The sequence below is a fragment of the Triturus cristatus genome, chromosome 4_1 (assembly GCF_964204655.1).
Source record: "Triturus cristatus chromosome 4_1, aTriCri1.1, whole genome shotgun sequence".
Lineage (NCBI taxonomy): Eukaryota > Metazoa > Chordata > Amphibia > Caudata > Salamandridae > Triturus > Triturus cristatus.
This window is the reverse complement of record NC_140585.1, coordinates 172,806,805-172,831,017: the sequence shown is the minus strand read 5'-3', so window position 1 is coordinate 172,831,017 and position 24,213 is coordinate 172,806,805. Positions and strand designations below refer to the sequence as shown.

At 46.0% G+C, this 24,213-nt stretch overlaps 1 protein-coding gene across 3 annotated transcripts in view; it reads left to right on the top strand.

The window, feature by feature from the left end:
• Positions 1–4,357: 4,357 nt before the first annotated feature.
• LOC146853829 (serine protease FAM111A-like) overlaps positions 4,358–24,213 on the top strand; it is a 110,191-nt gene continuing 90,335 nt past the window's right edge. The window contains exons 1-2 of one of the 3 annotated variants that reach the window (XM_085651820.1): positions 4,378–4,462; positions 5,988–6,092. The gene's annotated coding sequence lies outside the window, so the exon portion shown is untranslated. Of the gene's footprint in view, positions 4,463–5,987; positions 6,093–24,213 lie in introns of all 3 variants that reach the window. The other 2 variants (XM_085651818.1, XM_085651821.1) reach the window with 2 other exon arrangements.

Sequence of the window (24,213 nt, the reverse complement as noted above, 5' to 3'; positions counted from 1 at the left end):
GAATCCTCGCGAATTTCTCAAAATAGGTGGGGCGCTCCGCTCCGCTCCTACCCTGAAAGTCTCGGGGGGATTCGTCAAGCGGGGGCTGAGATAAAAGGGGGGTCCCAAAACGCGTTTTTCCCATGCATTTCTCCATAGGACCTTTAGAACGAGCTACAGCCCGAACGGCTGAACAGAATTACTAGAAATTTGGCAGAGAGGTAGTCCCTAGGTCAAGGAAGTGCCTTTTGTAGGTTTGGTGTAAATCTGTTCAGTATATTCTGAGAAAATAGCCTTTAAATCAATATATATATCTGAGCCCGCTTACGGTACGCTTACCGTACGCTTACGGTAAGCGTACGGTGGCGTGCGCGAGCGCGATTCTGATTGGCTCTTAGATCTTAGTAAACATTCGAATCGGCCGAAACCAGGAAGCGGCGTCCGCCATTTTGTCTCTCGCACTGAGTGTTATTTATCAAACATGATGGCCAAAAACATGTTACGGGGCTGTTTTGACAACTCCCTCCCACATAATCATGTTGAGGGAGTCCCCAAACATCCCCCAAGAGCAAAAACGGGTTTATTTTTTTTTCGGAAATTTCGCCGTGTACGCTTACCGTACGCTTACCGTAAGTGTACGGTAAAAAAATTTTACAAAAAAAACACTATCCACACTTACCCCACCCCCTGTGCTTTTGGTGGCTGTAAGCCACCCAATGTTCAGGGCTTGTGAATAGTGAAAAAAAACGTAATTTTGGCAACATGAAATTATAAAATTGAAAACAAAAAAAACCCTATCCACATTGACCCCACCCCCTGTGCTTTTGGTGGCCGAAGGCCACCAAATGTACAGGTCTTATTAAAGTTGATATTGACCCCACCCCCTGTCCTTTTGGTGGCCGAAGGCCACCAAATGTACAGGGCTTATTAAAGTTGATATAAACCGTGCACGGAACGAACTGCGTTAAGTGGGCGCGCACGCCTCGAATGGCGTAAAGTAACTTAGCATTTAAAAAACCGTACAAATTCACTGAAAAAACCATAGGTTTCACACACGTTATAGTTCGGAATTAGCATTTAAAAAACCTTGCAAATTCACTGAAAAAACCATAGGTTTCACACATGTTATAGTTAGCGGAAATTTTACTGATAAAAAACCAGTGAAATTGCCCCGTTATAGTTAGTGCTGGCAACTATAACTCACGCGACCGCAATCTTCTGCTGATGACATATGTGTCTTTATGAAAAAAAAATATTTGTAATATATGTATAGCTAAAAATGTATGGAAGAAGACATGGGCAAATAAGTGTCTAAATACAGTATTAGCATCAGCAGAGGATTGCGGTCGCGTGAGTTATAGTTGCCAGCACTAACTATAACGGGGCAATTTCACTGGTTTTTTATCAGTAAAATTTCCGCTAACTATAACATGTGTGAAACCTATGGTTTTTTCAGTGAATATATATATATATATATATATATATATATATATATATATATATATATGTGTAATTATACGTATGTATGTGTGTGTGTGTGTATATGTTTGTGTGTCTGTGTATATATATATATATATATAAATATATATATGTATTGTTGCAGTTTGTATGTTTCCTGTTCTCCCATTCTTTTGTTGTACGCAAGTCAATGGTTTAAGTGGCCTTAGTATAGGGCAAAACACTGCAACTTCCACAAGGGAAATGCTCAGTGACAGGAGGGCTGAAACAGGGGTGTAGAATTTAATAAAATATCTATTTGTCCATAGGACAAAATGTTTCATAAATCTGTTTGTCCTGTAAAATATCCACCTGTCCTTTTAGAGCCACGCAGTGAGGTGACAAATGATGGCAGTGATATCATTATATAAGATCTCTGATAACAGATTCTCTGATTATGGTATGCATCGTTATAGCAGGGTTTGGACACTATAAATTCCCTGATTTTGCCACATTTTGCAGATCTATACACTGGGGATGGAAGAAACAGGTACCAGTAGTTCCAGGGTTGGAGTGCCCTTTTGAGTCTGTGCACACCTACAAACGTGCATGCTTAAGGGTTTTCACCAGCTACTCTCTAATCTTTTTACACAATGAGAAAGGTTGGAAATTTACCCCTGACCAGGGCAGAAGTACAATTTCTTCCAGGTGGGAAAGAAACAGAGGTTGACGGGAAAGTGAGCTTACAAACGCTCAGTATCATCATCAAAATACTTTATTTCGGCCTGTAAGGCCATAAAAGTAAGAAAACAATAAAATTCAATACATACTTAAACAGTTCTTTTAAAATACACTCATCCATTGCTCACTTCATCGCATGCGTATACATCTGTTTTCGAGTTTGGAAGAATCCCACTAGTTGGTCTTGACAATCTAGAGGTTGTCCTAGTATCTTGTTCATCTATAAAGTGCCTCTGCAATCTATGGACAGCAAAATACTATTTGTTCTGTATCAATATTGATTTCTAGAAAAGTGCATGTACAGTCAATGTGAAATGTCGCAATTATTACAATATACCAAAAAAAGTGCATGTGTAATCGGTGTGCAATATCGCAATTATTATAATATACCATTATTCTTAAACATCGACATGAATTAATTTGTGCCTGGGATGGTACAAGGACTAATAGAAATAAGATATTTCTAAAGGAAATTCAATTAAGAATCTATGTAAAGCTGGAACTGTCAGTTCATAAAATCATCAAACCATTGCTAAATAGATAAAAGCTTAAAAATACGTGCCTTTTTAAAAATACTTGAGTATTTGCACAGAAGAGTAGCAATTTTGCTTTCGATACCACATAGTCTTGCTCAATAATCTTCTTCCCCGCGCATCTAGCCCACTCCATTAATTGGAACACCACCTTCAGAGCCTGTCAGGTCAACATTTTTCAAGGATATAAATTTTACTTTTACTAGATAACAATTCAGTGGCAACATGATGTGCAGTTAAGGTACCTATCCCCTTGTATTTTAGAGATGGTAGCTCTTACCGAGCAATGCACCATTACCACTAGATAGACACTTCGAAGTAGCGTCCTGATTACAAAGCTACCATTTTTGTCCTCTCTTTTTCCTAATAAAGTTAATAGCCAAAAGGAATCTGCTGACTAGATCAAAGAGCCATCTTCTAATATGGATTGACCAAGGAAAGGAAATTTTGGTAAGTCAAGTGCCAGCAATTGGGTGAGTGATTCTCTATACGCTGCTAATTCCGGTGTTGTCCAAATTCTAATCCAAAATGACAAGGTTCTCCAAATTGCTAAGCACTCCAAACGTTTAAAGACCAAGTCATAGGTCAGGGGTATCAGTGGAGTATGTTGAGGAAGGGTGACAAGCCTTCTCAGAATTTTATTATCAGTGGTGCTTAGAGATTTAAGGTCGCCACTCCCCCAGATCTCCGCACCATACAGAGCGGTAGTTTGGGCTCTGGCCTTGTACATTTCCAAAGTGGGCTTTTGTGTATGTTGCAGCTATTTTTTTTACAATGGGAATAGAATTTTGCATTAGGATGAACTTCGACTTCTCTATCTGTGTAGCCCAGGAAAGTTTAGAGTCTAAGGTGACTCCTAAATATACAAAATTTGATACACGTTCCAGTTCTGTGCCATTCAGGTATATTTTGTTCTTGAAACTTTTGTGTGGCTTTATCATCATGTATTTTGTTTTTATTTGGTTCACCTCTAGGCCTTTGGCATTGCAATATTTCTTAAGGCTGTGGAGCATGTTCTGCAGGCCACTAGGTGTTTGGGACAGCAGAATAGTAGCACCTGCAAATGTGTCCCACTCTTCCTGGAATTTAGCATGGAGAGACCTCAACTTCTTGTTCCCTTGTGGAGGCTTGATCCTGAAACTCTTGAGGATGAAACCTATAAATCAGAGATTGAAGTAGCAAAGATGGGCTATTTTGAAAACAATTAGACAGCTGCAAACACAAGGGGAGCGGGATGGGAGGCCGTCAAGGTGGTAATGCGGGTAAAAAGCCTCAGCAGAACCTGTGGTACATGCCAACAGCTGGAAAGGGAGCTATTGTACTGAACAGCTGCTGGCCAGAAAGCAGGCAGGCGAACCATAGGTGGTAATGGAGTGCGACCGCCAGATGGCGGCCAAGCACAGGCTCTGTGCATTATGGGGATAAATTAGATCATTCACAAGCAGTGAATACCAACAAAAACTCCATGCGGAGGGAGACAAGACGGGGTGATTAATGGCCTGTCTCCTCAAACGGGAATGCCCCCCACCCATGATACTAGCCCTGACCAGCCCTACATTGCGTTTTTTACTTTTATGATTAATCAGGGCTGATATTATTAAAGTTCGACGTTTCAAACGTATGTTTTCAGTTTCTATCACAGACGCGCACGTTACACTTCCGGGTTACACTAATTCACATTCGGGTCACTTGACCGCAGCACTTCGTCATCGTCAAACACTGCATTCCGAGGACGCCGAACGAGCCACGCTCTGTTTTGAGCTACATCACAGGTACGACGCTGTTGTCACCAGGCATTACTTCGCACTTTGAATAGGACCGCACGGATATTATACTTTTTGGAGAAGCATGTTTACGAGCACTTACAACGCGCTCACAAGATCATACGGACATTATCTCCATTTGCTTGAAGAACGATTACGAACATTTCACATGCGCTTTTTCCGATTTACGAAGCACAATGTTCGTTACCATTTTGCTTTCACAAATCACATAACCAATCGGGTCAACTTTGCCATTTTTTCACTTCCATGAAACTCTTTCTAGGTCTCGTTTAGCGGTGCAGCGCATGCGCTGCTCGCTTTGCGAGGCATGCAATATACACTATAGGTGAGGGAAGCCACGCCCACTCCCCACCCACTTTTTCATTGACTTGTGGCTTTCTCCTTTCTAAATGCTGCCTTCTGATTGGTTTACAGGCTGCTAGTCCCGCCTTATGACGGCCATGTCTCCTTCCACGGCTATTGGCCCCTTTACTGCGTGTTTCCTGAGCACTACTTTGGTCCAGTGTCACCCCTCCCGCTGCGTACTTCACTAAAATATGGATGGCGTTTGTAGAGACATTTGAGTCCAGTGATAGCTTATGATGCCTGGAGAGTGTCCCCTAAACTTGGTGCAAATGCATGTCCGTTTGTCTTATGCATGTAGTTATAAGCAAATTAATGCGAACATAGGAGTGCACGTGGTAAATACATAACTGTCATTCTTTTTGACCTGAGAAGTTATTGGGTCTTGTATTTATGCAAATCCAGGTCTTTGTTTTTTCCCCTCTGATTTCCCAATGTACATTGGTGCAGCTTGGCAGTAGAAGGCATAGGGTAAATTGTTGAAACTGTGACGCTATGCCACATCCCCTTCCTATGTTCTTGGCATGGTTTTCAAGCTCTGAGGTCATTAACGCTGGTATGTTTCCTAGGAGGTTGCTTAACCCCTTCAGCAGTGGAGGCTGGTGCATAGGGGCGAGATGGGCGTCGCCCTCCCACCCTGGGGGACAAAAAAAATGCCTGATGAAAAACACTGAGCAGCTAGCAATAAATTGTGCTGGCTGCTAGTGCTCAGTGAACAAACACGTGAAAATGTGGGGTTTTCTTTAGGGGGGTGGGGGGATGGCCCTTGCTCTGCACATGCTTTTGGCTGGGCGAAGATTTCTTCGACCTGGAGCCAGAAAGCAGGGTAGTGACGACACACTGGTTGGTGCAGCCTGTGTCTCATTTGCAGAATACCATTTCGATTTTGGGCGTTATTCCCTTGGCCCAGGGAGGAGTTGGAGACACTCCATTCATTCCAATGGCTGGGGGCGGGGCTGTCTGGCAAGCTTAGAGTTTGTGGGGGTGTGGCAGTGGCCTTTGCCTCTTCCCCCAGACCCAGCAACAGTTGTTGTTGCTTTCAAGTGATTGGTTTGCTGGGGTCTGGGGGAGGAGTCCAAAGACAAAATCTAGTTTTTGGCTTTGCTTCGTCGTGACTCGTGACTTGTGAGACCTGCGTGCTTTCATACCAATTCCACGCTGTGAACTGCAGACCCGAGGAGCCTGGCTTAGATGGACTGAGAGACTGAACAAGGCCTGGAGTCCTGGACCGAACAACATCGAGGTGAAGGAAGGTCATCATCACATCGGAACATCGGTAAGTAAAGTAAATGGAATCCGATAATTTATTACTTCACTTTGACGCCTGGGGGCTCGGCCGGCAGGCAGGGTGACTTAGATTATGTGGCGGTGCCTGTATTGGAATAAATAAGGTGCATTCATTCGCTTTCCAATTCCCTGTATCACAGCACATCAAGAGCATTTGCTGCGCTGCGTTGTGATACTTTTTTTTAAATATGTGTATAACTTTTATCTTTCGCTTTTTTTGTTAAACACACGCGCCCTCTCTGTAAATCTCACACCGAGAGCCACACAAATTTGTGTCCCAGGCCCTCGGGCTCACTCCCGGCTGAGAGTCAGGGCAGGACAGGGCAGGGTCTCGTTCCCACAGCAACGAGAGACACCGCCCCGAGACACCTGCTTCCCGCCTCGGATCCCGGGCAGAGGGAGGGAGGGAGGGAGGGAGCGAGCTCCGGAGAGGGCGCACACGAGAGAGTGTGCAGAGCACACTCCCAGAAGAGACAGAGCCTCCCGGGGGAGAGAGAGCAGAAACCCCGAGAAGAAAGGAGTACACACACAGACCGAGCCCCTGAGAGGAGAGAGACAGAGACCTTAAGGGGAGAGAGAGCAGAGACAGAGCCCTCGAGTGGGGAGAGAGCAGAGACGGAGCCCTGAGAGAAGAGAGGGCAGTGACCCAGAGAGGAGAGGGAGCAGAGAGACAGCCCCCAGAGAGAAGAGAGACTGACCCCTGAGAGGAAAGAGACTGTGCCCTTGGCCCCTTGAGGAGAGAAAGAGAGCAGAGACAGAGCGGTGCGACTGGTGCCACCGCATCGGGTGCTGGCTTCCTGGGGGCGCCGTGTTTCAAAGTTTATTGAGTTTTTGAAGCACCTGCTGCAGCGTTTCTTTCCCTCTGCAATTACCAGGCCTCACATAAATGTCAAGAAAACTCGTGTGATTCATTATCTTCCTGGAGAGAGATCAGTGTTTTGTAAAGTTGAGGTTTTCACTCATGTGAAGTTAGTGCAGAGGGTTAAAGTGCCTGCTGCAAAGAGCGTGTGCCAAGTAGATTACAGAGTGCACACAATGTTAACAGATCAGCAGGTTACTGCTTTCAAAAGAGACATCCTTTTGTTACTTGCAATTTATAACTTAAAGTCCTAATATAGAATAGTGAGCTATTAACTTTCATCCTAGAACTGCATACACACTGCAAAGTATACATTATTAGAACATTGATTAATGTTGCAAAAAGGGTTAATTTGGCTAGAAATCGATTCTTATTACTAGAGAAAACTCCCAACTATGCTGTTTCTTTTTCGACTCTGCGTTTGTGCTTCTCCACACCAAGCACTCTTGAACTATACTGCCTACCAGTATGGGTGACATGTGACTCCTACACTTTCAGTCCTTTGGCTTAAGTAACATTTCCTATACACTGATTTACACACGTATGATTGATTGTCTCTGCGTAGTGTGTGTGTGATGCAAAGTGCTCGGACACCCTACCCTGGTATGAGTGGCGCTATATAACTAATTCAATGCATCTGAGAGGGTGTGGTTATGGTGACTTGGTCACTGTTAAAGGGTGCTAGTGAGAGAATCCGTGGTGGGGGTGGTCATTGGGGGGGGGGGGGGGGCGCCAACAAACATTATCGCACAGGGCGCCACCAGCACTAAAGCCAGCCCTGTCTCTTATAGAAAACCGAGATTTCAAGACGGGGTTTTCACACTCTTTCCTCTCCTTCCTTTTATTTGCTCCCCTGTGAAATGGATCCAAAAAAGATTTTTTTTTTGCTGTAAATGTCGTATTTTAATTCCAAAGTGCAGCATCTGGAATAAAAGGTTAAAAATAGGAAAAATAACGAAATAAAGTAAGACAGAGTGGTAGCAAACTGACCAGATTGATTTTATTCACACCCAAACACATCAGCGCCACTTTTACAGAGTTTGCCAGTGAAGCGCTATTTTTGTTTTCTTGACTTTGTTTTCCCTGGGCTTGCAACTAGTGCACCAGTCCTGGAGGTACTGCAAAGTGTGGATTGGAAAACAAAATGTGTACTGCGGGCTCTGCGTTCAGGGATGTGGTCTTTTTACCATACTGCTTACGTTTTCTAAGGATATAAGCAATGGACATTGAAATGGGTCCATTCAGGGCCCTGTAGTCATGTCCTTAACTTTTCAGGTAAAACCACTCGCTGATTTCTGAATAGTGAGTGAGAGATCGTTAAGGTAACCATGTTGTTTCTGCTTACATTTCACATGCTTTACTTAATCTAGCATTCCCTTTGAGTGTTTGCTTTTACTTTTTTTTTTAGGCAGCATATTACTCTTATCAAGTGCATAATTTGAATTGAGCCACATCCAAGTGTTTATAGCGGGCACAATTAGGTTGTAGCTGAAGGCAGTGCGAGTTTCTCTCAGTGGGACAGTATGGTGTTCAGTGGGGGAGAGGATGGGGCACTATGGCCAGAGCTGTCGAATTTGGAACTGGGGAACTGGGTTCAGCCTTCATGACCAGTCCACTCTACTGAGGGAGCATATTCCCATGCTAGACCTTAGAAGGCCCCACTAGACCTTAGAAGGCTTGATGTCTTAGCAGAAGCAGGTGTACCCTAGAGGTGTCAATTGTGAGTTAACCTTGAAGGACTGTCCACCACAATCCATACTGAAGTTCATCTCCAGTCTTGCGGACAGGCCTATGAAGCAGCACACCCTAGAGCAACAGTGATCCAGTCACTGAGATTCTGTCACTGAAGTCACATGAACCTTGAGCAGGTTAGGGCGGTGCAAACTGTGTGACCGCACTGGGTACCTATTTCAGGTGGGTGCGTAGTGTTTGTAAGTATATTATGCTTTAAAAAAAATGTCATGATAACTTCGGTGATTAATGTTCTTCCTAGAGAGAGATCCGAGTTTTGTCTAGTGGAAGGGTTGACTCCTGGAAAGGTAGCACAGAGGATTAATATGCCTGCTGCAAAGAACATGTACCATGCAGATCACAAAGTGCACTGCTTTAATGGGGGGACCATGATGAATGGTCATTTAATGTCAGCTGTAGATGATGGATCCCTGAAAAGTGTCATGTATGTGCATGTTTGCATTGTACTGAGGGGATTATCAGGTAATTGTTCACACAGTTCTCTGATGGATGTCACATGCGGTTTTTCTGAGTCCCCAGATAGATCATGCAGTCTGTGTATTCTCTTGTGTACTGCCAGTCACTGCCAATCACCGGTGTATTCAACTGTGTAGCCTTGGACCGTGTCATGTATGTGCATGTAACTTGCATGATCGAGATAACTATTAGCGGCGATAGTATGTGTCTCTTGGTCCTCTTTCAAGTGCTTGCCGTCCTTTTTCCCAGCAACCCCTACCCCCCCCCCCCCAGGGGCGGCAATCTGAGGGATAGCCCTGGGCGCCATAAGCTCTAGCTATGCCTCTGATGGGGTCTATGCTGTTAACGATCAGGCAAGATTTCCATATTTGTGCACACTTTATTTGTGCGTGAGGTATGTTCTTAGGCATGGGTTGCAAGCAGCATTTTTCCAAGGGCTATAAAGTCTGGTCTTTTACCTCATACTAAAACATCCGTGCAGAACTTCTGAAGACTGTTTAAAATGAAACACAACACTTAAACAGTTAAACTGTTTATGTCTTGTTTTTCATTTTGTCACTGCTGCAATAATTTATTTTACTTACGCCTTTTGGGGCCCGGCCGGCAGGGTGACTTTGATTCCATGATGGGTAGTTGCGGGGGTGGGGTGGTGGTGCGGGGGTGGAGGGTGGCTTTGAGGCCTGCTGCCTTGCCCTGGTGGCATACATACATTGTGCAATTTATTGGTAACTTTTGGTTTCGTTAGTTGGATAGCAGACATTTTGAGGCCCTGTGCGCCTTTGTGTGCCATTTTTAACCATTCCATTCATAAAAATACAAGGACGACTTAACAACTTCAAACGATGGCACTCTAATACCAACTCAAACCCTGCAATTGTGGCACTGTGATATGAAAAACGGGTAGCGATTGTAGGTTTGAATACAGCAAACCGTGCTAAGTTAAATAGTTAATATTAAGGAGGTGGTGGTATACGGCTCGGAAATTCCGAGTATAGCCCAATAAACGCAGATAAGCTGTCTCTTCAGTGTTCACACACTCCCAATGCCATTCCTCTGGTCTAATTCTTACAGAGTATGGAACACATCATTTTTTATGAGAATGACTCACATCAGGCAGGCCATTCAAATCAAAACCATTTAGAACATAGTTGATACCCATATGGTAACAAATCCAACCAGATGGTCATTTGACTCCATCAATTAATCAGTGTTAGAGCCCAGTTATGAGCAATGTGCAGCAGCAGCTGACTGTCCAAAATTCATGTAAATCTCCCCCAAAAATATTGCAATTGATATGTAATAATAATTCCTAAGACAGAGGCTCGTGACGTCTGCCCACTTCATGTCCTGTGTCTGATGCCATATCTCAGAGTAGGTGAATGTGAGGAGGCCAGAAGTCGAATGCATTACATTTATTTTGCTCAAATGTGCAGCATCGCAGAGAAGGAGACTGGGCTTGCCCATAGCTTTAAGTGGGCAGAGTCTGAACCCCTGCAGTTTTTTAATGGGGGCCTCGAAACAGGTCTCTAATCGGGCTCTGTTTTGTGCCCTGGCACAGGCAGCCGGCCCGTTTCGTTTTTTACCAGACTGCAGTGACAACACATCATTCACGTAGGGTTCCTTTATGTGATCAGACGGTTATACTCTGTAGTGCAGGGAGGGAGAAATTGGTAATCTGAAGCAGCACCAAAAATTTACAGAGGTACAACGCGGAGAAATCTCTTTATTTCGCCTCTTTTTTTCTTTTTTCTATGCATAGTGCCTTCTGCAGCACTCAGGGAAAGAGGAAAACGCCTCTTGTAATTGCCCGCTATGCAGGCACCAGTGCACCATGGTGCAACAGTGCCTACATTGGCGCACAGCAGCTTATTGTGTGCCGGTGCATGGGGAAAGGAAACAAATGCGCCGTATCTGCTGATAGATACGGTACATTTGTGCCCTTTTCTTTTGCTGTAGGGCAGGGCAGCAGGAAGGCCTACTGTTCTGCCCTACAGCAAAACCTCATAAATGAGGCCCTAAATGCAAACTACTATCTTCACTGATTTCAATTTTTTTTCTTGTAATGCTCTACATTTATATGTTTTATTATTTATGTTTCAATTTAAAAGTTAAATTTATTGTGTTAACTCCTTTTTCTCTATTGTAAATTTTGAAACAATTTATAAACCATATCTGTCTTTTTCAGCATATCTTTGCTTTCCACCCAAAATCTTGTCGTCAGGTTTGTATGCTTTGCACCTCAATTTCTGTTATGTGGACTTTCTGTCAGTGTACGTTTATAGTATATAAATGCTATATTTCGCAAAATAAACGCAGTTTGCTGGAATATAATTTCTGTTTGTCTGGCTAATCTTACAAAAATCAAGCATGAACTGCAATCCTTGGATGGATCTCTTTCGCCATCTAATTTTCAAAGTATTTGCAATGTACGGTCTTACCAATGGTGTGAGCCTTGATGACTTCATTAACCAATACAGTAAAGAGGAAGAGATGTGTTACAGGTAGAAAACACTGAGAGGGCCTCTTCCCATTGGCTGTGTGTGCTTGACTTGGGGGTCGTTTTGCAAGCAGACCAGTTAGAGGATTGGGCACATTTTTTAAATATTTTCTTCACACTTGTGCTTTAAAATGCTATATTTGGATCCCGTTTTTGCCAAAATTTACAGTAAATATGTGGTGTAAAACCCACCATTTGAATACATTTTTTGCAAAATTTTCTTGCACCCTCATTTTTCAGTTCGGGCTCGCTCGCTTCGCTCGCTCGCGCACGCATTGTACATGGGTACAGATTTTCCGCCCCACCAGTTTAGAAATCCACCAGCCGCCCCTGCCCTTCAGTGCCACGCCCTTTCCCCGCCCTGTGCGGGCCGTTGCATTAGCGGGCGGGGTTCATGACGAGATAGTCTCGTCATGGGCACAGCGCAACCGCGGCCCATGACGAGACCATCTCGTCATGGGCACGGAAGAGGTTAATGCAATAAGTGTATTATGTACAATACTTTTATGCTGGGCTGTTTTATGTTATACATGAGTGCTTCCAGAGTCCCTTGGGCACATAGTGAACTCCGATTTTGGAGAAACATTTTTTAGACCACAACATGGAGGGGCAGAATCGACAGGGTCCAATCACAATTGCTGCCTATTTTTGTTTTACCTAAAAAGTTTGTTTACACACGGGACTGTGGTGCTGCATAAAATAACCTTTTAAAGACAAATGAAGGCCTGGCTCTATTGAAGTTGACGGCAGCCCTTCAATTTGTGGCTTATAGAGTAAATACAACGCTCAAGTGCCTCTACAATATTTAATGAATTTAAAAAATAAATATGTTGTTTCCCCTCCAAAGCACCTATTTAAAATGTACTAAAACTAGGCCACAACTAACAGAAAGCGATTTGGCTCCAAAATTAGGTGAATTTTCAATGATGTTCATTAGTTTAGTTATTCACAAAGACGATTCTATATTTGGGGACCGGTGGGGATTTTAATGGAAAAGCACACTTCATATTTGTGCTGTTTTCCTCAAATTAATAATGTGGCATAGCGCCTCACGCAACACTCCTAGTGTGGGCAAGATGTTTCCATCTCCAGATTGAACGATTACAGAACTACAGAAGGCCGCCATGACCTTTAGATCGCTGCAGATATCAGCGGCGAGTGACAACTCAGTTACAGTGACTTCACTCGTTCTGCACCGCACTGCTCCCAGTGCAATCTACAGCAAACCTGCAGCTGTATAAGCACGTCAAATAAGCTTCATTAGTGTTTACTGAGTTGTAGCGCTAGTGTCCACCGAGGTGCATAAACTTGGACATTTACCAACAATGGGACAAAAGAGACCTGAAAAATTACTCGTATGCATGCACCTACACATTTTAGCGCGCATATAGCAATCATAACACCTGAAACTGCCCTGTCTATCATTTGAAAACACACCAGGACCAGCGCCTGTGCTGACACACTGGGTATGAGCTGACAACTGTTCATCTTTTTAATGGCACCTGACTGAGGCTCTTGTTTAGTGTATCAATCCTTCTAGTTTACCTTAGCTGTCTTTTCTTTATTACTGTGTGCAATACATCTGATAATTGTGTCATTTGCAGTCCTCTCTTGGAGGTGGTTAGCGCCTTGAAATCCTACATCACACAAGGCACAATGACAGCGTGTCACCTGCAGCTGGCACCGCAGAGTTTTATGCGGATATTTCATGTCGGGCAGAGCTGCCACGCCTGCCTCTTCTGGATAGTATAATTTTTACTTTTCTGACTTATAATTCATACAGTATTTGTATATAAATATCAAGATATTAACAGGTGTGTAAATCATTCCACTGATTTCAATTGGCAGATGGTAGATACAGAACAACATCTGTCATAAGAAATATGTGCAACGCTTCACGCTTCAGCTGAATACATTAAAAATATTACTAGTAGCTCCGTGTTATACGAAAAATTTACCATTTACTCCAGGTGCAGGCATTTTACATCTAAAAGGCTTCTGGAATGCTGGGCATGTGACAAGGGACCCTCTTTCATTAAGGTCATTATCCTATCATCCATTTCCTTTCACTTGCAAGTTGATTCCTCTTAAACAGTGGGGTTTGTAAAATGGGATCGCTCATTGGGGAAGGAGAAAAACACTTTGTCAAACACTCTTGCTAATTTTATAGGTGCATTTCAACACTTCATCGTTCGTAGTCAGAATCATCATGTATATGTTTTGCAAGTGCAAAAGAGTATTTTATCTGCTAAATCACTTTTACTAGTTAGGAAAGCTTTTCCGACTTGTCAAAGGGTTAATGCTTCTTATTTCGAATTGCAAATAAAAAGGGGTGTTTAAAAGTGTCGCCCTCCTCCTTCACAGTAGTGCTGTGGTGCAGACGCTCAGAAAAAAACTGCACTCCAATCCAGGAGCACGCACATATCTCTCTAGGTAGATGGACAATCAGCTCTGTGGTCAGCTGCTTCTAGCTCGTCTTAGACGTTCACACATCCTGCAGGGTTTGTGCACTCCTTCCCTCTCAGCAGGCAAGTTAGCTTCTAGGTTAAAGAACAGTAGATGTTTCAGCACACAGGCTAATATGCTGCATTGCTAAATACATATATGGTCCCAAAGGCGAAACCGATGCATTGCAAATGCTTGTTGTTAATACTACAGGCACTTGCACTATCTATTTTTGAGATCGCACCTTCGGGGTGATAATTCACTTTCACTGATACTCTAATTACCCCGCTCGCAGTCCAATCACGGTTCAAGTCGTTTCCTTTAATTTTTACAGGGAGAACCCCCGAAGAAGGACTGGACCCGAAATGAAACGGGGATTATTATTTGTTAACCCTGTGAATCTGAAGATTAAGCGTTTCTTCATGAACTAAGAACTTTTACAAATGAATAAAAAATATAGTATTGGATTATGAAATGAAATATACCAAGGTGATACATGAAAATTGGAATTTCGAATTTCTAAGGCGAATCTGATCGCAAAGGAGTGCGTCCTTCAAGATAGTAAGGACTTGATCCTACTGAAAAATAAATCTTACCAGGTACTTCAAAATACCCCCATCCTCTGTGATTGTCTCAGTGAGTAAGAACCGATCCAGTCTGACCTCTTCCCCGCGCACAAGGGTGCAGCATTAGAACACTAGCTGTGGGGGTGGGCTGCCCTCCAGACATCCACACAGTTAAGATTCGTCATGGTTTCCCTGAGCTAGGACATCATGTTGGGTTTCGTTTTCAGGTTGGGCGTCGTTTGTCTGCTAAGCCATCCAATATACAATTAAAGTCTGCTCACATAAGTGGTATATCTGTGTAAGGGGTCAATTCTTTCCTTTGCATTCTATGTTGGGGGCATATTTGTTTAGGAGGCATAGATCACAGCCATCTAGGATGCTGTAAAGCAGAACATGTCTGCCTTGAAGTAGCGCGTCTGGAATGGTACACTAGGTGCAATCTAGATTGAGACCCCCTTTGCAGAACTTGAGAAGGTCAAGGAGTACAATTGTCCCCTCCACCTTTATCCCAGCTTCTGTACCTCTCCATCCAAGAGGTGAGAGTCTTGCAGGAATGCTGTGCGGACTACCTGGCTGCTCAGGAATGACTGCACCCTGTGTTGCTTCACAAACCTATTCAGACCCTGTACATTCCATGTGACTGTATTAATTGTGGCCATCATCTCATCACTTTGGGGTTTCTCCAGATCCGCTCCTGCTTCCCGGAAGGGTTATCTCTCCCCCCCCCCCCCCCCCCCCCCCAGCCCTCTCACTTTTACTGCCCCAATGCAAAGCCCTATGCCCTTCATACAACTGATATCGCTGGGCCATACAAATTGTTCCACCGCCTTTCTCCCCGGGTAAGCACTTCCTAGTACTAGCTGTGTCTCCCCATCTATTGAGACTGTGTACATCCCCTTCATAAATTGTAGTGTACAATGGTTTGTATCATGCTCCTAACGATGTAACTCCAAAATGCATGGGTGCAGCCAGTATCTCGGCACCAATAGGTAGAAAGGTCCCCCATTAGAGCCAGATTATGGTGCCCCCCCCACTCCCCAGGACTCTGCTGGGTACACTAACAGCAACGGCAGAAAAGAACAAACTTTATATTTATACAAAAATAACACAGATCGTAGCTCCGATCCCAGCTGCCGTGGGTGCGGGCTTTCCAAGTCTTCCTTTCAATCCCTTGATCGTAGCAAATCACAATGCCCACCCCTGCCCCCAATGGAGCGGGAGGGACACAAAGCCGACCCATACAGTTTTTATACTCCCTGGCCACATCTACAGGCCAAACATCAATAAAGTTCCCTCACTGACCAGGACTCATCACTTTGGGGGCAAATATTTCCAGGACCCTCCGACACCCAGTTTACTACTGCAGTTCATCCGCTATTAACCCCTTCCCTGCTCATGACGGAACCGTTCCGTCATGAGCCACGGTTGCCGTGTGCTCATGACGGAACGGTTCCGTCATGACAATCCTGTCGGCGGCCGCTCCGCCTGCGCGGCGCTGTTTCCCCGCCTGTGCGGGGCGACAATGCAAATGGGCGGAGTCATGACGGAACCGTTCCGTCATGAGCACAGCTCAACTGTGGCTCATGACGGAGCGGCTCCGTCATGAGCACAGGCCCGCCGCGCTGCCCCCCTGCACCCCCCAGCGCTGCAGCGGAATGTCCGCAGCAGCGAAGGGGTTAAGTCCTGCAGCAACATAAGGAGTCTTTTGGTGCAGGATGTGTTAGTGTTTCAGTTATCATGTCCCCCTGACATTCCACTGTCTGTGTTGCTGCGAACACCTCCACCAGTGCTCTGGCCTACTCTCATTCCGTCCAGTGATCTTCAATACCCAGGGTTCCATCAGGCCGGGACACCACGTGGGATTCCACCTGTGTGCTTTCTCGACCATTGGGCAGGCGTCTTCTGGCTGGGCAAGACCTGTCTCCCCTTTGGGTCCAGGAGTAGGAATCTTCCCTTGTCAAGGTCGGGGGGGCATGTCTCAGACTGCGTTTCCACCCAGTCCCATGCCTCCTCATGGTGGTAAAACAAAATACTCTTTGCCCCCTTGCACATCCTTCAATTTCACATGAAATGGGAGCATGTAGCACAGTTCCATTGCCCTCAGTTTCGGTTTTGAAAGTGGTGAATGACTGTTGGAGGCATTAGACCTGCTGTGTGTAGTCCTGGAATATGCTTATGACAAAGATATCAAATTTCAGGTCTCCCGCCTCTCTGACCACTCGTGGGATCATGTCCCTGCCTCTGTAGTTTCACTTTCATTGTTTGTGGCAGTGTACCTGGTAGGGGCCTGGTGGCCAGAGACCTGTGGCCCTCTTTAGTACAAACACTTCCTACAGTGTATTTGGTTCTATGTTGTGTTTGAGCCAGCGTTCCCAAAAGAATTCAGGGGTAATCCCCTCAATCCCCTCAGGGAACCTCACAAAGCGAAAATTACAGTGGCGTGAGCGCCCCTCGGCGTCTCTGACTCTCTCCCCCTCTGAAAAGCTCTGTAAGTGAGCCAACCATCGCCTTTAAGGTCTGGAGATCCTCCTGCAAGGCTCCCAAGTGGCCATGGATCTTTCTGCCACTTTGCAGAGGTTCACGCAGAGCAAGTTAACATTCTGTGAGACAGTCTATTTTGTCTGTAGTGCTGAGTATGAAGTTTCAGTAGCCTCCATGATGTGGGCCCATATAGGGCTTCGCAATACCTGTATCTCCAGGTTACTCCCAGCCCCTGTTGGGGCCCCCCGGCCCTTCTTCGTGCTGTGCTCTATCCTTGCCCATTGTGAGCCAATGCTCCTGGGCTGAGGGAAGGAACAATGGCATGGCAGACCCTGCTGGGAGACAGCTGCATGCGGTTTGTAAAAAAATGTTGCTGCTGTCCGGGGCTAATGTGGGTCTTGTTTTCTGCCAGTGCCTTTGGGGGGGGGGGTCTAGAAGGGCCCACAATTCTTGGTGGCCGTGGTGTAGTCTTATGCTGGCCTTATCTTCCACTCCCGAGCTGTCACCCCATCAACAGTGGCACAGGCACTGCAAAGCCTGTGCCGCAGATCTTATCTGGGCTGGGGGTGGGAGAGGGAGGGCCCCAGGGTACTAAAGTGTGCAGACGGTGATCTACAGGCCCTCTCACCCACCTCCTATTTCCACCGATCAAAGCCGACCCAGACACCGCTCCAGACATTCATAACTCCATCTCCAACGGGCTCCCTGCCCCGGTTGCCGCCCTCATGACTTCCGTTATTCCACTTCCGGCTCTGCGGGTGGGCATGAAGCACCTGCAGCTAGGTGTTGACGCTCACTCCTTTACTCCTCCCTTGTCCCCGTTCTCACTGTGTGCGACTGCTTGCGTCCATCCGCGCCATCTTGGGGGCATATTATCAAGACAGGCGATAAAATTATCGCCGCATTAGCGGCAGAAAACTACAGCTAAAACTGCGATAATGGGCTTGATAATATGCTCTATGGAATTCCAATTTAAGCCCATGTTAAATGTGAAGGACGTCTAACATGGGCTTCAGTTGGAATTCCATAGAGCATATTAGCAAGCCCATTATCGCAGTTTTAGCGGTAGTTTTCTGCCGCTAAAGCGGTGATAATTTTATCGCCTGGCTTGATAATATGCCCCTTGGTTCCTCTGCACTGGTGTCTGTTCTAACAGGCCGCACTCTGCACCAACCTCCCCTGCAGCTGGCAGGGTGCTACTACTGCTGGTAGCAGGCACACCATGAGTGAGGGGGCCTGTATCTAGAAGTGTTTGTAGGGGACGATCCCCTTTTGGGCCCAGGATGCCTCTGGATATTATTGCAAAAGACACACGATTGATGGACGGAATGCAGAACAAACCAAAACATTCACCCCCAGTGTGAGAAGTTGGCTTGGCATATGCTGGTTACTAGTTATAGTGGCCACCTTGCACCAGTCCAATTCGACTCTTATGGTAGGTAGGTTTAAGACAACCTTTTAAAGAAAGCTATCCTAGTGGTAGCTGTGGAGAGCAGCCTTCAGGCTAAGTCTCAGAGGAGTGTATAGCACCTTGATTTACCTTATAATCTCTTGAATTACCAAATGAAAGGACACTACACAGGTGAGTGTATATATATATCAAATATATATGTATTTATTACTAGACACACTCTACTAATCTCTTTATGAGATTAGAAGCCAGGAACACATTCAAATATCAACGTTTCACAATAAGTTAAGCACAAATATGGCTGGGGCCCTAGGGGCGTACCAGACATATACTAAAACAAGCATTTACAATGCAACGGTCTCGGCATTGTTAAAGTTAGAGCTATTGGCATTGCTCATGACAATGCCGTTTCTTTAAATGTTTAAAAACAAAAACATAAACAAAAATAATGTCATGAGCAATGCCAATAGCTCTAACTGTACCAATGCCGAGACCATTGCATTGTAAATGCTGGGCAGCTACTGCATGCGGCAAGCTGGCTGGATGACTTAAACGCTCGCCGCTCACACGTGCGGTGATCTGCGGATCACTATTTGAATCCCGGCATGAATGACTCAGCCTTTCAACCTTAGATAAAAGCTGTTGTTTATAGTGCTTAGTAGCAGCTATATTTACCAAACTATGCGTCGGATCCATTGTAGGTATCTCAATACATCAAGCAGCGAACATCCAATGCAAACACAATTCAGAGGACATCCAGCTGAAACAGTCAGAGGACTGTTTTTATTATTACATTAACGCAAGGTTTGTAAACATCATAAAGATACGGTCGTCTTCGAAAGACCCAAAAAAGCCTTCTATGTAAAGAGCACCAATGTCACATAAAGGGAGTAACTCTCCCAGTGAAGGAAAGCAAATACATTTAATTGGGGGGGGGGGGGGGGGCAATGTAACTAATTACTTTTTCGCGTTTAAATGTGCTTCCAGGGCATCCGGCCTCATATAGTGTAAACAAGAACTCTCCCAATTGCTGGACTCGGTGGTACCCTTTTCCGTGCTGGGAGGCTGAAAGGCTGAGCAGGCGCCTTCACTGACTCGAATTTCAGGTTTGCACAAACATCTCTTTAGCAGCTGCATTGACCTGCTGAGCTATCTCTAGAGCCCCTGGACCATTTGAGGTCTCAGATAAGGGTGCCTGGAGGGGTTGTACTTCGCTGCGCAGGATAAATCACAGGAACTCATCAGCTCAGAGATGGACGGAGGATTTACAGACCAACAGAACTCATCAATGCAAGTGAGGGGCGGGGGCTTACAGACCAAGAGAATTTATCAGCTGTAGACAGTGAAGAAGAACTTACAGACTTACAGACCTCGTCTGCTTAGGAGAGGGAAGGAGGTCTTACAAACAAATAGAGCTCATCAGCCGAGGAAATTAGTATTTACAGACCACCAGGAATCATCGGCTTCTATGAGTCGTATAGAGTGGTCAACAGCGCCATCTGCAGGAGAGGGAAGAGAGGGAATTTAGGACTTCTAGAGCAACAGCACTAAGCAGCTCAGGTGGGACGTAACAGAACTCATCAGCGCAAGACAAGAAAGGAGGAATTCTCCGAAGAGAACTCATCAGCTCCACTTGAGAGAAGGAAATTACTTAAACCAAGCAAGTTCAGCTAAGGGGGGGGGGGGGGGGGTACAAAGACCAGCTGAAGGCTTCAGGTCTGCTGAGAAGAGGAAACGCGGACTTCGATAGCATCAGAGCTGGCATCGCCTGAGAGCGCAGGCAGGGGGGCTTAAAGCAAACAGGACTCATCGGCTGCGCTAGGGAGAAAGGAGGAGACGCGCCGGCCTCATCGTCTCAGTGCAGGAGAGGGACTTGCTGGGCTGTGCAGAGCAGCGGCTCCCACCGCACACCTGGGGAGAGGGGCTCAATGGGGGGGTGAGGGGGGTGAATGCACCACATCAGCACAGAACAGCAAGGGGTGGAGGGAGTTTAGACGGACCAATGACGCTCGTCGGCACAGCTGGGGTGGGCACGACTGCACCGATCAGCTGGGCTGGCTACAAGGAGAGAAGAGCGGCAGAGCTCACAGCACCGCGAAGGAGAGGAGGCTGCGCGAGGCCACACGGTGCCACACCTCGGAGAAAGGCAGCGTCCTTTTCAGATTCGGGGGCGTGTTTTGCTGTTGTCTCCTCCTTGAGACTTCTCGCAAAAAACACGCCCCCCGATCCGAAAAGGACGGGGCCTGTTTGGAATGACTGACCTCTTCTCCAGTGGCTGGCCAGTATTTACGAGGCCAGCCAATGGAGAACAGGGAAGAAGAGGGGCGGGTTAAAGCCCCTCTTCTCCAAGTCATAAAATCTCCGACTTCCGGTTCTGCCTTTCGGCAGACCGGTAGTCCTCGACCTAAAAATGGGTTAGGAAAGTCGACTTGCAAAATGACAAGGCCTAGGGCCTGTAGAATCGCTGGGGCTTCACTACTGCAGTGAAAGCAGGTAAGTAACAGGCCCACGGGAGACACATGCAGTGTGTGAACACAGCCGCAGGATCCCTATTGATTACAATGGAGCAAGTTGTGGTTTGATTTTTAAAGTTTTAGGGTACTTCGAGGAAGTCTACAAGCAAGCCACTTACAAGGTAAGTAATTCGAGAGCCAACACACACTAGGGCACCGGAGTGCACGAGTTACCTCACCCAGGGAAGCCGGGTGCATAGGTGTCTTTTGGTGTCGGGTCGCGTCGCTGTTTTCTATGGAGACCAAAGAAGATTTGCTGCTTGCGTCGACTGAAGAAGTGTCCGGTGGAATCCAAGGGTGGATTCGAGATGCAGATGACCTGAAAATTGAAGGGACAGTGTTCAAAGTCACTTGCCAGTGACCGGTGGCCAGGAAGATGGCTGACCACGGATGTCTGGTGATTTCAGGTGATAAAGGGTGTGTTGACTCTTCGCTCACGAGGTCCAGGAAGGATCGACGATGACCAGCAGCTGGATTCGGAGTGTCCCACGACGTCTGTAGCTTACTGAGGTGTCGGCAACCGAATTGGAGCCAACAAGCCTTGGCAACAGCAAGTCTCGTGGAAATCGAAGAAAGTCAGCGTTGCAGACCAGCAAGGTCTGAGGGACTCACCCAGCAAGGGTGAGTGAGGGCTGTCCTGGAGCAACCAGGGGATCCCTTTGAGTCGATAAAGTCTTCGGGGGACCCACAAGCCAACGGGCAAGGGATCGCGAAGACTCCTCTTGAGGAAATGCTTTACAGGAGCCCACGGTCACTCGGGACGGGGTAGGCCTCTGATTTTCGCTGCAAAACCTGCTGGAGGCTTGGGCAACAAATGGTCCAATGCACAAGTTTGTAGAATGTCGTGAAGGGGTTGCACTCGACAATAGTGCACGGTACCCGGGTATTGCTGTTCCTCGTCACTCGTGGGGTCCACTCGTGTTAGCTCTGCTGGGGACTCACAATGGCCGTCGAGGTCCAGGAAATCCACTTCCGGAGCTGCAGGAACTACGAACTCCAGCGGGAGCTTGAAAGTTTGCGACCGTTGATAAAGGTTTTTGGTGCCTGCCAAGAAGGGGAGTCACTCCTTGACTCCAAGGGAGATTCTTCTGTCTTCCAATGGTAGTGGAACGGCGAAGGGCCAGGATTCTTCTTTGTAGAGCGTCGTCCAGGGTTATCTGTTTTGCAATGGCAAAGTTTGCTATCTTATACTGAAGATAGGGGAGGGACTAGCTCTATGACCACTCCTCTGGGAGGGTCAGGGTAGGGGGTGGTTACACCCACTTCCCTTTGTCCAGTTTCGCGCCAGAGCAGGGATAGGTAGCCCCTGAACCGGTTTGTGCTGGCATATGCACAGAGGAGCCTACTGCTCCCCCAGTGCAGGACTTCAAAGCACTCTAGAAGTGCACCCACCCAGCTCCAATACACTAAATCCTGTCTGGAAGGTGGTGCCACCTCCCTGTGACAGGATGCCTATTGTTGGGCTTCCTCCACTGCGAGTTTCAGTCCGCAGCAGGAGGGCAGCACAGTGTTTGTGCTGGTGGCATCCATTTTGTGATGCCAAGGCTCTTTCAGATTTCTACCGTGTTACCACAGTAGGTACGTGTCGTCCCCTCTAGAAGGGTGGGATCATACTCCCACACCAGTTACTGGTGTGGGGGTATAATTCCAAGTTGTTTGACACCAAACACGACCTGTTTTGATGCAGTCATTCCAAAGTTAGCATTTACCGTTGGGTTATAATGCACTTAAGAGTATATGGTTTAACCGCATCCACAAACAGCCACAGAGAATAGACTCTGCCAGCTGCAGAGGGGTCCTGCTCATGCAGAGGCACCCCCTCACATTGTAAACCAAGCACCCTGCCCTCAGGATTGTTAGGGCCTGCCATAGGGGTGGCTGATAGGTTTATATGTGTGTGTATGGTGAGATCTAGAAACCTATACCTCAGTGATGAGTGCTAACACTACCTCACCCAGGCTGCAGTAGCAGGCCTGTGGTGTCAGATTGAGTCTGCTTCCCAGGGGTGGCATAATACATGCTGCTGCCCCTGGTAGGCCTGTGAAGTGCCTATGCCCTAGGTACCTAAGGTACCATATACTAGGGGCTCATAAGGTACCACAGTATCCAATCACTAGTGCATCTAATATGCACACCAAGTCGTTTAGAGAGAACAGAGAGACTGGGGCCCTGATTAGCAGGGACCCAGCCAGACTATAGCCAGAAACCAGTGTATACATCAGAAAAAAGTGGGGGGCAACATAAGTGCAGATCCTACTCTCCTACACCCAGTCAAGAGATCTAAGTTAAATCCATCATTCTTTTGGTCACCATGCCACCCCAGTTTAGACTTGGCCATATGCAAATCAGTTTTGACCCTGTGCCTCATGGGAACAGTCCAGCCCAAACTGCCAAGCCAGGTCCTCCCTGGACCGGAAACAAGAATCCTAGGACCTAGTGCATGTGTAATCAGTGTGCAATATCGCACTTATTATAATATACCATTATTCTTAAATATCGGCATGAATTAATTTGTGCCTGGGATGGTACAAGGACTAACAGAAATAAAATATTTCTAAAGGAAATTCAATTAAGAATCTATGTAAGGCTGGAACTGTCGGTTCATAAAATCATCAAACCATTACTAAAAAGATAAAAGCTTAAAAATACGTGTCGTTTTAAAAATACTTCAGTATTTGCACAGAAGAGTAGCAACTTTGCTTTCGATACCACATAGTCTTGCCCAATAGTCTTCTTCCCTGCGCATCTAGCCCAATCCATTAATTGGAACATCACCTTCAGAGCCTGTCAGGTTAACATTTTTCAAGAATATAAATTTTTCTTTTACTAGATAACAATTCCGTGGCAACACAATGCGCAGTTAAGGTACCTATCCCCTTGTATTTTAGACATGGTAGCTCTTACCGAGCAATGCACCATTACCACTATATAGAAACTTCGAAGTAGCGTCCTGATTACAAAGCTACAATTTGTATCCTCTCTTTTTCCTAATAAAGTTAATAGCCAAAAGGAATCTGCTGACTCCAAATACTATAAGGCGAGAGCAGTCAGTTTTTAATATTCTCAGCGTGTCATTCATTCTCCTGACACTAACGCACCTACCTATCGGTTTTATCCACTACCATCTCAC